This window comes from Pan troglodytes, chromosome 4 (assembly GCF_028858775.2).
Source record: "Pan troglodytes isolate AG18354 chromosome 4, NHGRI_mPanTro3-v2.0_pri, whole genome shotgun sequence".
NCBI lineage: Eukaryota > Metazoa > Chordata > Mammalia > Primates > Hominidae > Pan > Pan troglodytes.
The window spans coordinates 175269347-175286394 of NC_072402.2; the positions used below are offsets into that span (position 1 = coordinate 175269347).

The window sequence follows — 17048 nt, forward strand, 5'->3', positions numbered from 1 at the left end:
AGCAGGGACTGCAGGTGTGTACCACCATGCCCAGCTTTTTTTTTTTCGTAGAGACGGGATGTCACTACAAACTGGTCTTGAACTCCTGGGCTCAAGTAATCCTCTTGCCTTGGTCTCCCAAAGTGGTGGGATGACCAGCGTGAGCCATTGTGCCTGGCCCTTGTTTTTTTTCTTTTTAATTTTTATAAGTGCATAGTGTGTGTGTGTGTGTGTGTGTGTGTATATATATATAAATATATATATATAATTATATATTATATAAAATTATATACTATATATTATTACATATAATATATAATATATAATATAAAATTGTATATTATATAATATATAATTATATATTATATAATATATATAATTATATATAATATATAAAATTATATATAATATATTATATATAACATATAATATATTATATATAATCTATTATATAATATAATATATTATATATTATTATATATAATATATAATTATATATAATTATATATTATATAAAATTATATACAATATAAAATTATATATAGTATATTATATAATATATAATATATTATATATATAATATATAATATATTATATATATAATATATAATATATTATAATATATATAATATATATATTATATATATTATATAATATATAATATATTATATATTATATTATATATATAATATATAATATATAATTATATATTATATATACAAATTATATATACAAATAATTATATATAAAAAATATATATAATTATATATAATAATTATATATAATATATATCTATGGGGTACATATTTTGAGACAGGAATATTTTGAGACATTGTATAATGTGTAATAATCACATCAGGGTAAATGGGTATCCATCACCTCAAGAATTCATTTCTTTGTTAAGAACATTCCAATTGTACTCCCTCAGTCATTCTGAAATGTATAATAAAATATTGCTTACTGTAGTCACTTTGTTGTGCTATCAAATACTAGATCTTATTCATTGTATCTAAAAATATTTTTGTACCCATTAACCATCCATTCTCTCCCAACCCCCTACTCCCCTTCCTAGCCTCTGGTAACCATCATTCTATTCACTATCACCATGAGTCTAATTTTTAGCTCTCACAAACAATGAGGACATGCAAAGTTTGTCTTTGTGTGCCTAACTTATTTCACTTAACAGAATGTCGTCCAGTTCTGGAAGGTTATTAATAATTATTGATTCTATTTCTTTATTGGATATAGGTCTACTTAAATTACCTACTCATACACCTTTTTTTTTTTGAGACAGAGCCTTGCTCTGTCACCCAGGCTGGAGCGCAGTGGTGAGATCTTGGCTCACTGCAACCTCCGCCTCCAGGGTTCAAATGATTCTCAGGCCTCAGCCTCCTGAGTAGCTGGGATTACAGGTGCCTGCCACCACGCCTGGCTAATTTTTGTATTTTTAGTAGAGACGGGGTTTCGCCATGTTGGCCAGGCTGGTCTCGAACTCCTGATCTCAGGTCATCTGCCCACTTTGGCCTCCCAAAGTGCTAGGATTACAGGCCACCATGCCTGACCCCTCTGTACTCTTCCCTCTCCTCCTGGTGCTGTGAGTTGTGCTGCCTGAAGTTGGGGAAGGGGTGACATAAGCTTTCCCTTGGCTGCCCCAGTTGGTGTCTCACTGGATCATGTGGACCCCAAATCCACTAGATGTGAGCCCAACACAGCACCAGGACTTGTGCAGGAATCGCAGTCCTTGTGGCCTAGACTGCCTTTCAAATTTATTTAGCACCCCAGAGCACCTTAGCCCATGGTGGTGGGGCTAGCTGGAACTCAAGTTCCGACTGCTAGGACGGACAATTTGCCTCTGGCTATGTCTGTTCTAAATGCTTCTGCTGTGGGCACTGGCCAAATTCTGCCGCGTGTTGTTTTCTGCTGTGACAGGGCTGCAGTGAGTTCCGATGCAAAGTCTCACAATCACTTCGCTTTCTCTTCCCCAAGCACACAGATTCTCTCTCCACATCATACTGCACTGCTGGATGACAGAGGAGGTGTGGTATAGGCAATTCAAGACTATCTTTCCTAACTTCTTCAGTGCCTCTTTCCTTAATATGTTAAAACCAGGTACTGTGATTGCTCACCTGAGTTTTAGTTCTTCTGAAAGTGCTTTCTTGTGTGGATAGTTGTTCAAGTTGGTGTTCTTGCTTGGGGGACAAATGCTGGAGGGTTCTATTCAGCCATCTTGCTCTGCCTTCCCTGCTTGTTCTTGAACTTAGAAGAAAGAATTTCAGACTTCCATCATTAAGTATAATTCTAGCTGTGGGGTTTTCACAGACGCCTTTAAGGAAGTTCTCTTCTTTTCCTAGTTTACTCAGAGTTTAAATTGGGAAGAGCTACTAAATTTTGTCAAATGCTTCTTCAGCATCTGTTAAGATGATGATGATTTTTTGTTCTACTAATATCAGAATTTATATTGATGGATTTTCTAGTGTTAAATTAACCTTGCAATCCTGGGAAAGCTTCTCTTGGTTATGATGTATTGTTCTTTTCCTATATTGATGGGCTTCAGTGAATCGATATTTTGTTAAGAATTTTTGCATATTTATCCTGGGCACAGTGGTGCATGCCTGTAATCCCAGCACTTTGGGAGGCCTAGGCGGGAGGATCTCTTGAGCTCAGGAGTTCAAGACCAGCCTGGGCAACAAAGCAAGACCTTGTCTCTACAGATAAAATAAAATAAACTGGCTGGGTGTGGTGGTGTATGCCAGTGGTCCCAGCTACCTGGGAGGCTCAGAAGGGAGGACTGCTTAAATGTGGGAGGTCAAGGCTGCAGTCAGTTGTGGGGTCACCACTGCACTCCAGCCTGGGCAATAGAGTGAGGCGTCATCTCTCAGAAAAAAAAATTTGCATGTTTATATGGGATTTTTATTTGTAATTTTCTATTTTTGTAATTTTTTTTTCTGTTTTTGTTATCAGAGTAAAACTGATTTAATAAAATAACTTGAGAAACAGTCCTACCCCTTCTATTTAAGTTGTGTTTGAATGGTACTATGTCTTTCTTAAATGTTTGGTGAAATTCACCAGTGAACCTCTTTGCACCTGAAATTTGCTTTGCAGGAAAGGTACAAATTAAAATTACAAATTCAATTTCTTTAGTAGACATAGGGCTATTAATATTTTATCTGCCTTCTTGTGTTAGTTTTATGACTTGTGTTCTTCCAGAAATTTGTCCATCTCATTTATCAAATTTATTGGCATAAAATTGTTCATATTTCCTATCAACTTTATAATTCTATACTCTGTATAGATTTATTCCCAATTCCTATTTTTATCCCCAATATTGGTAACATTTTTTAAATCCCTGATCTAGCTAGCTATTTATCAACTTTATTGATCTTTTTAATCTGTTTCCTATTTCATCTATTTCTGTTATCTTTATTATTTCCTTCTTTCTACTTTGTATTTAATTTGTTCTTTCTCTAGCTTCTTAAATGGAAGCTTAGGTTTAGACTTTTTTCTTTTCTAATGTTAACATTTAAAACTAAAAATTTCACTGTAATGACTACTTTGGCTTCATCCCACAATTTAAAAAAGTATGTGAATTTTTCTGAAGGACACAATTTTTAATATGTAGTCATTTTATTATCATGTGGTTCAAATTTACTTTCATTATGGTCAGAAAACATACTCTGTAAGATTTTAATCTTTTGAAATACACTGAGACTCATGTCCTAACACACGGCCTACCCTGGTGAATCTTCCTTGTGTACTTAGGGAGAAAAAGTGTATTCTGTATTTGTTAGTTACAGTTCTATAAATATCAATCAGGTCATGGTAGTTAATAGTGTTTTTCAGATCTTTGATTTCTTTACTTTGGTGGGGGCGATCCAGTTGTATTATCAACTACAGAGTGAAAAGTGTCCAACTACGGTTGTAGTTTGACTGTTTTCCCTCTCTTAGTTGTTTGCTTCATGTATTTTGAAACTGTATTTATTAGGTGCATATACACATGTAATTCTTATAACTTCCTAATGTATTAACTCTCTTATCATTATGAAAGATTCCTCTTAGTCTCCAGAAATCTTCCTTGTATTGATGTCTCGTTTTTCTGGTAAGAATAGAGTTACTACAAATTTCTTGTGCATACTATTTGCATGGTATATTTCTTTCTATCCTTTTACTCTCAGTGTATTTGCATCTTTATATGTAGAATGTCTCTCATATAGACAGTACATCTCATACAGATAGCACATACTTGGTTCTACAGTACATCTCATACAGATAGCACATACTTGGTTCTTGCTTTTTTTTGGTCCAGTCTGACAATCTCTGCCTTTTGTTTAGAATTTTGGTCTATTTACACTTAATTATTTACATGTTCACTTTTAAACCTACAATCATACCATCTCTTTCCTATTTCTTCTATCCATTATTTGTTTCACTGTCCCTCTTTTCCTACCTCCCTTTATGCTAGTGACATATTTTTTGGCATTCCATTTTGACTCCTCTATTGGTTTTCTATCTATATGTCTTTTCATTATATTTTTAGTGGTTGCTCTTGGGACTACAGTGTATAAATTCAATTTATTCCAGTGTACTTTAGAAAATTTTAGAAAATGTACTGAATTACTTCTTGGCACAGCATGGTGGCTCAGGCTTGTAGTCCTAGCACTTTGGGAGGCCAAGGCGGGCAGATTGCTTGCGCTCAGGAGCTGGAGACCAGCCTTGGCAACATGGTGAAACTCCATCCCTACAAAAAAATCTGGCTGGTGTGATGGTGCGCACCTGTAGTCCCAGCTACTTGGTGGGGCTGAGTCAAGAGGATTGCTTGAACCTGGGAGGTTGAGGCTGCAGCGAGCTGAGATTGCATCACTGCACTCAAGCCTGGGGGACAAAGCCAGACAAAGACAAGCCTGGGGGACAAAAAAAAAAAAAAAAAAACAGAAAGAAAAGAAAATTTATCGAATTACTTAAGGTAAAACTATAGAAACCTTACAAAATATTCCACTCACCTGTGCCTCATCCTGTATTTTTGTTGTCCTGTGTATTATCTGTATACATTGTAAACACATCAGCACAGTAGTACTATACGTTTCAGTCACTTGTCTTTTAAAGATATTAAGACATAACAAAAAATCATTATTTTTGTTTTACACACATTTACAATTTCATGTGCTCTTCACTCCTTTGTGTAGATCCAAATATCCATTTAGGTGTCATTTCCCTTCAGCCAAAATGTCTTATAGTGCAGGTCTGCTAGTGAAAAATTCTCTCATCTCTGTTTATCCAAAAATGTCTTTATTTTCCCCTTATTTTTGAAGGATAATTTTTCCAGATGCAGAATTCTTGGCTGAAAGCTTTCTTTTTTCCATCATTTGAATATGTTGGTCCAATGTCTTTTGACCTCCACAGTTTCTGATAAGAAGTGAGGTGTTAATTGCACTGTTGTTCCCTATGTACAATATACCATTTTTCTCTGGACAGTCAATAAGTGGTTTTCTTTGTAATTATCTTGCTTTCAGTCTGCTGTACTACTTGGGTAAGTTAATTTTTTCCCACAAAATGTGAGAAAATTCCAGTCATTTCTTCAAAAAATTTTCTATAATCTACTGCTGCCCCTCCTTCTAAGACTCTAATTATACCTATTATGGATTGTTTGATATTGCCCTACATATCTCTTTTCAACTTTATTCCATCTTTTTCTCCCCTGTTTCTCAAAACTGGGTGATTTCTATTGATCTAGCTTGAACTTCATGGCTTCTTTTGCCAATCTGCTTTGTTTTCTAATCTACTGTTGAAGCTATTTAGATTTTTTAAAAATTTCAGTTACTGTATTTTTCAACTCTCAAATTTCCATTTTTATAGTTTCCATTTCTTGGTTGAGATTTTCCACCCCACTCATTGATGTCATAGTTTAACTCATTGAACACATTTACGATAATTGCTTTAAAGTTTCTGTTAAATCCAACAACTAGGCTCACTCAGAGTCAGTTTCTATTGACTGCCCTTTCCCCCTCCTTGAGTATGAGTCACACTTCTGTTTCTTTGCATGCCTAGACACTGGGTTTAACTGTGTTCTTCTAAGAATTGTTGTGGGGTTTTTGTTGTTCTAGTAGATATTAATACTTAACCTGCCTAGATTCGAACTGCAAACTTTGTCTCCCTTGCACAATATAGGTACTGATATCTTTGTTCTTATGGTTTCCAGCTGCTGTTGTTTTAACCTGGCCTCTTGAGGGGGGGGGTCCTCTGTTGTGCCTACATAATTTGGCTGTCAGCCAACCACCTGAGCACTCATTATACTAAAATTTTGCAGTTCACCCTTCGTATGATTTTTCTTGTTTGCAGGGATTCCTCTGTAATTTCTTGCTCCGCCAGCCTTGACCTGTGTCCCCTGACATTTCAAGTCCATAAAATCTCAGCTTTCTGCCACCCAAGTTGCAAATGATTGAGGAATGCAATCAGTTAAAAAAGCCGCAAAGTCACAGATATCACCCTATGCAGCTATCTTGTAAGAATAGATTCCTCTCTGGTATCTGCCTGATTTCTCACCGGGCCCTCAGAGAGTACTTTAACTGTGAGGCAGTTTCACAGATTGGAAGTAGAATCCAACTGCATTGCTCTTCAAATTTTGGAGAGAGTCAGTTGCTCCCCTCTTTGATGGTTCCATAGCACACTGTACATACTAATATTACTTTAGCACATATCATGAGGCATTTTGCAGGGTACTTAATTATCTTCTCCCCCATTTGAGAATACCCTCTTTTTGTATCCTGTATCCTTGGTAGCTATAAGGTACTTGGATCCAACACGATTAATAAATAAATTTAATCTAATAATATTTGTTAATTTATTCTCATTTCATTGTTCTCTCATACTCTCCCTAACTCCTAAGTAATTTGCATTTCCATCACATATTGCTCCAATTAAACTTTCACAGATAACAAATTATCTAATTTTAACAGTTGTATTGCCAGAGGGAGGAGAAACACAGGTTACTAAGGCATCCCGATATTTGGCATCTGCAGAGTGAAACTAGGAAATAACTCCAACAGGCCTCCTAATTAACCCTATTTTCAGACATTGTGAGGTGAATGTTATTCACATTTTAGAGCAAAACAAAGAAAGCTCAGAAACCAGAACACTTTTCTTTTGGGGCTTTGGATTTAACAAATTGGAAGTGTCAGATTCACCTATACCAGCAAACTGCTGACCCGAGGCTTATCACCCACTTATGGTGTTGATAATGGGATATGCTGCCTGCCACTCTAGTTTCTGTTCACAGTTTTTGGTTAATTTTACTCTTTGGAGACTTCTGTTAATTCTTGCCAGCCTGGCTAGCAGGACAAATTAGTTTCGGTCAGAATCCTGTTTGTTTGTTTGTTTGAAGTGGAGAGTCCTTCTAAGTTGGCTATACTCCTGAAGGAAAAAATTCCTGGTCAAGGCTTGAGTTGAATTTCTATCCAGTGACCTTGTTAAACTCCCTCAATTAGGTCCTAGGAGGGTTTTGTTGTTGTTGTTGTTGGGGGTGGGTATATTCCTTGAGATCTTCTGCATAGACAATCATGTCATCTGGAAATAGGGACAGTTTCATTTCTTTTTTCCAATCTGTATGCCTTTTATTCCCCTTTCCTATTTTACTTTTTTTGTAGAAATGGTATCTCCCTATCTTGCTCAGGCTGGTCTTGAACTCCTGGGCCCAAGCAATCTTCCCTCCTTGGCCTCCCAAAGTGCTGGGATTATAGGCATGAGCCACCATGCCTGGCCTATTTCCTTTTCTTAACTAATTGCACCAGCTGAGACTTCCAGCACCATCTGAATAGGAGCAGTAAAAGCAAATATCATTGCTTTGTTCTAAATCTCACAGTCCACAATCAAATGTGGGAGCAATGGGCTGATCTAAGGTTTGAACTTAAAATTAAAAGGAAAGCAGACTGTAAAAGTCTGAAAAATTTGCAACCCAGTCCTGTGGTAGGGAAGGAACAAGCATTTTTAGGAGAGAAATTTAAAGGGGCTGAAGAGCAACCACTTGCAAAAGAAATTAGCAAGACAATGGGGAAAAGGCCTAGAGGCCTAGAAGGACAGAATGGTTTCAGGAGCCCAATCCAAATTCAGGCTGTTCAGGCCCCAGTCAGGGCTCAAAAGGCCCCAGGCATGGCTCAGGCTGCCAATCAGAGGCCCTGGCAGCTTCCATGTGGTGTTAAGTCTGTAGACACACAGAATGCAAGAGCGCATTCTGGCAGTTTCCACCTAGATTTCGGAAGATGTATCAGAAAGTCTGCATGCCCAGGCAGAAGCCTGCCATGGGGCAGAGCCCCCACAGAGAGACTCTACTAGGGCAGTGCCAAGGGGAAATGTGGGGTTGGAGCCCCCATAGAGTCCCTACTGGGGTACTCCTTAGTAGAACAAGGCTGCTGCCCTCCAGAGCTGAGAGTGGTAGAGCCACCAGCAGGTTGTATTTTCAGCCTGGAAAAGCCAAAGGCCCAACTCCCACCTGTGGGAGTAGCCATATAGGCTGTGCCCCAGTAAAGCCAAAGGGTGGGGCTGCCCAAGGCCTTAGGAGCCCACCCCTTGCACCAGTATGCCCAGGATGCAGGACATGGAGTTAAGGGAGATTATTTTGGAGCTTTAAGATTTAATGTCTGCCCTGCTGAGTTCTGGACTTGCATGAGGCCTATTACCCCTTTCTTTTGGCCATTTTTTTCCTTCTGGAATGGGAATGTTTACCCTATGCCTGTACAATCATTGTATCTTAGAATTCAACAACTTGCTTTTCATCTTACAGGCTCACAGCTGGAAGAAATTAGCTTTCAGTCTCAGATGAGATTTTGCATTTTTTTAATTGAGAGTGGAATGAGTTAAGACTTTTGGAAATTATTGGGAAGGGATGATTATATTTTGCAATGTGAGAAGGATATGACATTTGGGGGGCCAGGGAAAGAATAATAGTTTGGATATTTGGCCCCTCCAAGTGTCAGGTTAAAATTTGATCCCCAGTGTTGGAGGTAGGACCTGGTGGAATCATGGGGACAGATCCCTCATAAATGTCATGGTGCCATTCTCAAGGGATTGAGCCAGTTCTCACTCATAGTTCCTGCAAAATATGAATGTTCTTTTCTCTCTTCCTCCTTCTCTCACCATGAGACATACCTGCTCCCCATTCACCTCTGCCATGGTTGGAAGCTTCCTGAGGTCCTCACCAGAAGCAGATGCTGGTGCCATGCTTCTTGTTCAGCCTGCAGAATTATGAGCCAAATAAACCTCTTTTCTTTATAAATGACTCAGCCTCAGGTATTCCCTTACAGCAATGCAAAATGAACTAAGACAGCTATTCTGAATCTTTTGTCCCTCCATATAAACTTTACAATCAGTTTGTTGATGTTCATAGAACAAATTGCTGGGATTTTGATTGGGATTGCATTGAATCTACCAGTTAAGTCAGGAAGAATTGACATCTTGATGACATTGAGTTTTCCTATTCACAAACATGAAATGTTTCTCCATTTATGTAGTTCTTCTTTGACACCCGTCATCACAGTTTTCTATATAAAGATTTTGTAGATATTTTGTTATATTTACGCCTATTTGTTCAATTTCTGGGAGTGCTAATGTAAATGTAAATGGTAATGTATGTTTCATTTCAAATTCCACTTTTTCATTGTTAGTATATAGGAAAGCAACTGAGTTTTGTATGTTAACCTTGTGTTCTGCAAACTCACTATAATTGCTTGTTAGTTCCAAGAGGTTTTTTTCTAGATTCTTTGAGATTTTCTATATAGACAAATCATGTCTTCAGTGAACAAAGACAATTTTATTTCTTCCTTCCCAATCCACATACTTTTTCTTTTTTTGAGACAGAGTCTCACTCTGTCACCCAGGCTGGGGCACAGTGGTGCAATCTCGGCTCATTGCAACCTCTGCTTCCTGGGTTCAAATGATTCTTCTGCCTCAGCCTCCCAAGTAGCTAGGACTACAGGTGCTCACCACCATGCCTGGCTGATTTGTATATTTTTAGTAGAGACGAGATTTCACCACACTGGCCAGGCTGGTCTCGAACTCCTGGCCACAAGTACTCCACCTGCCTTGGCCTCCCAAAGTGCTCAGATTACAGGCGTGATCTACCATGCCCGGCCCTGTATCTTTCTTTTCTTCTGTTTTCTTTTTTTGTCACATTAGCTAGGACTTCCAGTACAATGCTGAAAAGGAGTAGTGAGGAGACATCCTTGCCTTATCCCTGATCTTAGTAGGAATGCTTCAAGTTTTTCACCATTAGGTATGATGTTAGTGGCAGGTTTTTTGTAGATGTTCTTTCGGAAGTTGAGGAAGTTCCCCTCTATTCCTAGTTTGCTGGAAGGCTTTTTTTTTTTTTTTTTTTTTTTAATCATGAATGGGTGTTAAATGCTTTTTTGGCCTCTATTGAAGGGATCATGTGATTTCTCTTCTTTAGCCTACTGATGTGGTGAATTGCATTAATGGATTTAATTGATTTTCAAATGTAGAATTGACCTTGCATACCTGGGAGAAATCCTACTTGGTCACGATGTGTAATTCTTTTTGAACATTGTTGGATTTGATTTGCTAATATTTTGTTGAGGATTTTTGCATCTGTGTTCATAAAAGATATTGGTCTGTAGTTTTCTCTTATAATTTGTCTTGCTTTGGTATTAGTGTAATGTTGGTCTCATAGAGCTAGTTAGCAAGTAGTCCCTCTGCTTCTATTCTCTGAAAGATTGTTGAGAATTTATATCATTTCTTCCTTAAATATTTGTTGGAATTCACTCGCCAACCCATCTGGGCCTGGGGCTTTCTGTTTTGGAAGGTTACTAATAATTATTGATTCTATTTCTTTATTGAATATAGGTCTACTTAAATTACTTATTCATAAAACTTTTTTTTTTCCTTTTTTTTTTTTGAGACAGAGTCTTGCTCTGTCACCCAGCCTGGAGTGCAGTGGCATGATCTCAGCCCACTGCAACTTCCACCTCCTGGGTTCAAGTGATTCTCCTGCCTCAGCCTCCAGAGTAGTTGGGATTACAAGTGCATGCCACCACACCTGGCTAATTTTTGTATTTTTAGTAGAGATGGGGTTTCGCCATGTTGGCCAGGCTGGTCTCAAACTCCCAGCCTCAAGTGATCCACCCGCCTCGGCCTTCCAAAGAGCTGGCTGGGAATACAGGTGTGAGCCACCGTGCCCAGCCATCATACACCTTTTATAACAAAAAATTTAAATTTTAAAAAGCATTTGTTCTACCCAAATTGATCTATAAGCTTAATAATTACAAACAAAATTCCAATGGGATTTTAAAAAGTAACAGATAAGATGATTCATAACTTCATTTGAAATAGGAAAAGCAGCCGGGCGTGGTGGCTTGTGCCTGTAATCCCAGCACTTTAGGAGGCTGAGGTGGGTGGATCACTTAAGGTCAGCAGTTTGAGACCAGCCTGGCCAATATGACGAAACCCCATCTCTACTAAAAATACAAAAATTAGCTGGGCATGGTGGTGTACACCTGTAATCCCAGCTACTCAGGAAGCTGAGGCAGGAGAATCACTTGAACCCGGGAGGCAGAGGTTGCAGTGAGCTGAGGTTGTGCGACTGCACTCCAGCCTGAGTGACACAGCAAGACACCGTCTGAAAAAAAAAAGAAAAGAAAAAAACAAAGAACGTTACTACTGCTGTATGTAGTTGCCACTGCTGCTGCCATCTTCACTAAATTGGAGTTCACCTGGGCCCTGCTTCTTCCTGTCACCAGCTTCTGGTAGAACCTAGGTCCCACGTCTGAGCACTAGGTGTACCAGAGCCTGGGAAAGTGAGCATCTGCCATTTCTGCTTCTTTACACAGAAGTAGATTGTATCTCTGAAGGTGGGAGTTATGTACACTCCTAGTGTTCTGAGATTCAGACACTAGGATATCACAAGGAATGACATAATGTCCACAATAGTGGTATATATTAAAATAAAAAAAGACATATTACTCTTTATCCTCAAAATTCCACTGCAAGGAACTTGTCCTACAAACATTTTTTTTCCTTTTTTAACCATAAAATGCAGAGAAAAAAAACCGTATTTTAATGACCATGCAAGAGGATTCATCATATCATAGTCTAACATCAAAAAAATTAAAATCAATAAGAGACTGGCTAAGTTTGGTTTTTAAAAATTTTTATTAAAATTTCTTTTTAGTTTCATAGGTTTTTGGGTAACAGGTGGTATTTGGTCACACAAGTAAGTTCTTTAGTGGTGATTTGTGAGGTTTTGGTGTACCTACTACCCAAGCAGTATACACTGAACCTAATTTGTAGTCTTTCATCCCTCGCCCCCTTCTCACCCCTTCCCCGAGTCGCCAAAGTCATTCTTATGCCTTTGCATCCTCATAGTTTAGCTCCCACTTATGAGGGAGAACATACGATGTTTGGTTTTCCATTCCTGAGTAATTATGGTTTTTTAACATTAGAATAACATGCAGCTGATAAAACGATTATTGAATGAATACTTACAATGTACCAGGCACCATGTTGTGCACTGGGAATACCATTGCAAGCAAAATGAATAATGGTCTGAATGAGGTATGAATTTTTTAAATGTCTATTACATATTTTTTAATTTTAAAATATATATACTAATTATATATAAATATATATAAATTTTAGTTTTTATTTTAATGCCTATAATATATTAAGTAATTTTAAAAAGTTAGCATGACCCCATTGGGAAAGAATTATACATTTAAATATGTTTGTGCACACACAAGGAAAATTTCTGGAGCAATACACAAAAACTGTAGTTATCTAGAGTAGAAATAGATAGGGGCAGGTTCTTACATAAGAATTTCTTACCTGTATTTACAGTTTATGATTATTATTATTTTTGAGATAGAGTCTTGCTCTGTTGCCCAGGCTGGAGTGCAGTGGCACGATTTCGGCTCACTGCAACCTCCACCTCCCAGATTCAAGTAATTGTCATGCCTCAGCCTCCAGAGTAGGTGGGACTACAGGCGCGTGCCACCACTCCCAGCTAACTTTTGTGTTTTTAGTAGGGACAGGGTTTTGCCATGTTGGCCAGGCTGGTCTCGAACTCCTGACCTCAGGTGATCCGCCTGCCTCAGCCTCCCAAATTGTTGGGATTATAGGCGTAAGCCACCACGCCTGGCCTATTTACAATTTAAAAATAATGTTTATAATTTTTTTTTTCCAGATGGAGTCTTGCTCTGTCACCCAGGCTGGAGTGCAGTGGAGCCATCTTGGCTCACTGCAACCTCTGCCTCCCAGGTTCAAGTGATTCTCAGTCCTCAGCCTCCCAAGTAGCTGGACTACCATGCCTGGCTGATTTTTTGTATTAGTGGAGATGGGGTTTCACCATATTGTCGAGGCTGGTCTCGAACTCCCAACTCAAGTGATCTGTCCACCTCAGCCTCCCAAAGTGCTGGGATTACTGGCGTGAGCCACCATGCCCAGCCTAATGTTTATAATTTAAAATGGGAAAAATTTATTTTTCGAATGATATGATTATGTACCTTTAAAACATAAGCAAATCAGAGAACCCACTGGAGGGTACAGGGTTTCCTTCTGGAGTGAAGTAAATGTTCTAAAATTAGATAGTGGTGATGGCTGCACAACTCAGAGAATTTTATGGTATGGTATGGAATTATACTTTAATAAAGCTGTTATTAAAAGACCCACTGGAATAAGGTAACACTTTACAAATTAGCTAATACAAAAATACAAAACTAAATCCCTACCAGACAGGAAGGAACACTTTGTCTTCACGGGTAGCCAGACCCACCAACCTCCCAAAGACAGCTCAGGATAAATGAGGGATGTTGGAAGTGATCTGCAGGCTTTCAAGGAAGCTGAACTTGATTTAAGACCCAAGTTAATTTCACATCTGATGTATTAAATTCAAAATGTAGATGAATTTTCCTTTCTATTCTATGGCAGCTCCATACAGCTGTAGTGAATATTATATTAATAAGTTCACTAACTTATGCGATTGTGCCACTGCACTCCAGCCTGGGTGAGAGAGCAAGACTCTATCTCAAAAAAAAAAAAGGAGTTTTAAAAAACAATTTTTGTATTAAAAAACTCTCGTGAGTCTATTTTTTCAAAACCATCCGTTTAAAAAATAGAATTATATTTTGTGACTTGCTTTTTTCCACTTAACTGTTTACTACTACCATCCCCACCTGATGTTCCCTTGGAAACCTGGTATGAGGTTTGAAAAACTTTGCCCCAGGATCTTAAAGATGGAGACAACCGGTGGTAAACCTGCTCTACTAGTTAGCATCTGGTTGAAGCTACCTTAGTTTCCTCATTTACCAAACAGGGATAATAATACTACCTACCTCATGGGGTTGCAGTGAAGATTATGAGTTAATCCAAGTAAAGCACTTGACATGGTACCTGGCATAAATGCCAGCTATTCTTATTATGTGATGCTTACCATGATTGATATGTTTAACCCTACATAGCACATAGTCATTCAGAATCAAAACACTAGCTCCATAAAAAGGCACCAAACCCAAGGAAGTCTTATAGTTTTACTGATCACCAAGAAGCATATCTCATAAAATGAAAGTTATACTATACTTCTGCTTAGAAAGACAATATTGTAAAGACATTAACTCTCCTTTAATTAACTTATAAAACTAATGTAGTGGTTCTGAACTGGTGCAATTTTACCCCCTACCCAGGGGCTATTTGGCAATGTCTGGAGACATTTTTGATTGTCACAAGTTGAGGGGTTACTACTGGCAGGCATCTAGCGGGTAGAGGTCAGAGATGCTATTAAATATCCTACAGTGCATAGGACAACCCCATGCAACAAATAATTATACGGCCCAAAGAAACAATCTAATGCAGTCTTTGACAAAATTATTCTAAAATTCATTTGGGGGAACAAATGGGTACAAATAGCCAGGACATTTTTTGGGGGGGGGAAATAGTAAGGAGACACATACGTACATATGTATGTATTCCCCATATGTTGAATTGTAATCCCCAAGGTTGGAGGTGGGGCCTGGTGGGAGGTGTTTGGGTCATGGGGGCAGATCCCTCATGGCTTGGTGCTGTCTTCACAATAATGAGCTATTGCGAGATCTGGTTGTTGGCATCTGTGGCACCTTCGCACCCCCACTCTCACTCTCTTGCTCTCTCCATGTGATGTGCCAGCTCCCACTGTGCCTTCCACCATGATTGTAAGCTTCCTGAAGTCTCATCAGAAGGTGAACAGATGCCGGCACCATGCTTCCTGTACAGTCTTTGGAACTGTGAGCTCTTTTCTTGATCAATTACCCAGTCTTAGGCATTTCTTTTGTTTTTTCATTTTAAAAAATTTTTATATAAAAGTCTTTGATCCATCTTGAATTGATTTTTTGCATAAGGTGAGAGATGAGTATTCTCAGGGATTTCTTTACAGTAATGCAAGAACAGCCTAACACATATACTGCTTTATGAAATCCCGAAAGATATATCAAACTATAAAAATAAAACAGGAAAGTTATGGTATTGAATAAAGAAATCAATGAAACATAATGGAAAACCCAGAAACACAAGTAAATAAAATAATTTGGTATAAAAATATGTTACGGGCCAGGTGTAGTGGTTCACACATGTAATCCCAGTGCTTTGGGAGGCCAATGTGGTAGGACCACTTGAGGCAAGGAGTTCAAGACCAGTGTGGGCAACATAGTGAGACCCTATCTCTACCAAAAAATAAATAAATTAATTTAAAAAATTAGCCAGGCATGGTGGTGTTTGCCTATAGTCCTGCCTACTCAGGAGACTTGAGGCAGGAGATTACTTGAGCCCAGGAGTTCAAGGCTGCAATGAGCTATGATTCTGCCACTGCACTCCAGGTTGGGTAACAGTGAGATTCTAAAAAAAAAAAGTTACAAATAATTGGAGAAAAGATAATTGTTTTAAAATGACTGACACAATTGATAACACCATATTTTATAATCTAATATGTGGAATGTTTCCATAATACATATATAACCAGGATGTATCCTATAATTAATGTGTGCATTTCATGTGGTAGTGTTTCTAGAAAAGGTGTTTTTAAAATGACAGCAAGTCTTAGATTTGTTGTTGTCTTAGAAATAAGGCAAGAAATTAAATTTTATCCTTAAGTAAAATGACTAACTATTTAAGAAAGAAGGACAAAACTAAAGGTCTAAACATGCCATAGAAGGTCTGAGTATATCATGGAAAGTTTGCGAAGGATGAATTTACAAAAGAAATTTGTGGTGACCAAGTTGGCTATAATTAGAAGAAACTTACTTATAAGTATTTCTAAAGACTGCTTCAATTAAAAAATACATGTGTGTATATATATTTATATACACATTGATATGAAAACTAAAATTTTGGTCTCCTATATTAGAACAATGTTTTCTTGAAGTATTGATCTGCTTTTAATAACATTTGCAAGAGATTTTGACCTAATTCTGAAATTTGTTTCTTACATTTTCAACTATCTTCTGAAGTGCAGCTTTTTTTTTGTTTGTTTTTTAGTCTTCCTTTCTCTAATATCAGTTTTAAAATGAATCTTCTTCATTTAGAATGGTAATTTCATATTTTGAGGTAGAGTTTTCCTGTGGAAGCTTCTCAGATTCATATATCAGTAGCTAAACTTTTGCTGTATCTTGTTTCATGTGATTTGCAGGTCAGACATTTCTGCCTTTTGGTCTTCCACTTTCTCTCCTTGAGACGGTATATCTTTTTGTTTGGTGAGGTGATAATTCTCTTTTAACTTTTTCATCTTCTGTAACTTTTTTTCTCCAGCTCTAACTCTGCTTTAACGGCCTGACACTGAAATGTTCTATCTAGAAGGCCTAGAAAAGTTGTTTTCCTCCAGTATATCCTGATTCTGTGCTCTTGGCTTTCTTACTTTCTTTCTTTCTTTTCTTTTTTTTTTTTTTAGGAGTACTCATTTTTTAATTTGTTTATTTTAGTCAGGATATTTTCTGAAGTAAAATTTCACAGAAAACAAAATTTTATTTTACATGTACATTTCATCTCTTTAAAGTCAAGTTAGCTCTTTTTCTTTAAAAAAAAAAAAAAAAAAAAGACAGTCTCACTCTGTC

The 17048-nt window shown here is 37.6% G+C and overlaps 1 protein-coding gene across 7 annotated transcripts in view; it reads right to left on the bottom strand.

The window, feature by feature from the left end:
- LOC471761 (SUMO-interacting motif-containing protein 1-like) overlaps nt 1-17048 on the bottom strand; it is a 60946-nt gene that overhangs the window by 28268 nt on the left and 15630 nt on the right. For 2 of the 7 annotated variants that reach the window (XM_054685279.2, XM_063810897.1), the window contains exon 1: nt 2106-2229. The exons of the other annotated variants lie outside the window; for them this stretch is intronic. The gene's annotated coding sequence lies outside the window, so the exon portion shown is untranslated. Of the gene's footprint in view, nt 1-2105; nt 2230-17048 lie in introns of those variants that run through there. 7 annotated transcript variants of the gene reach the window in all.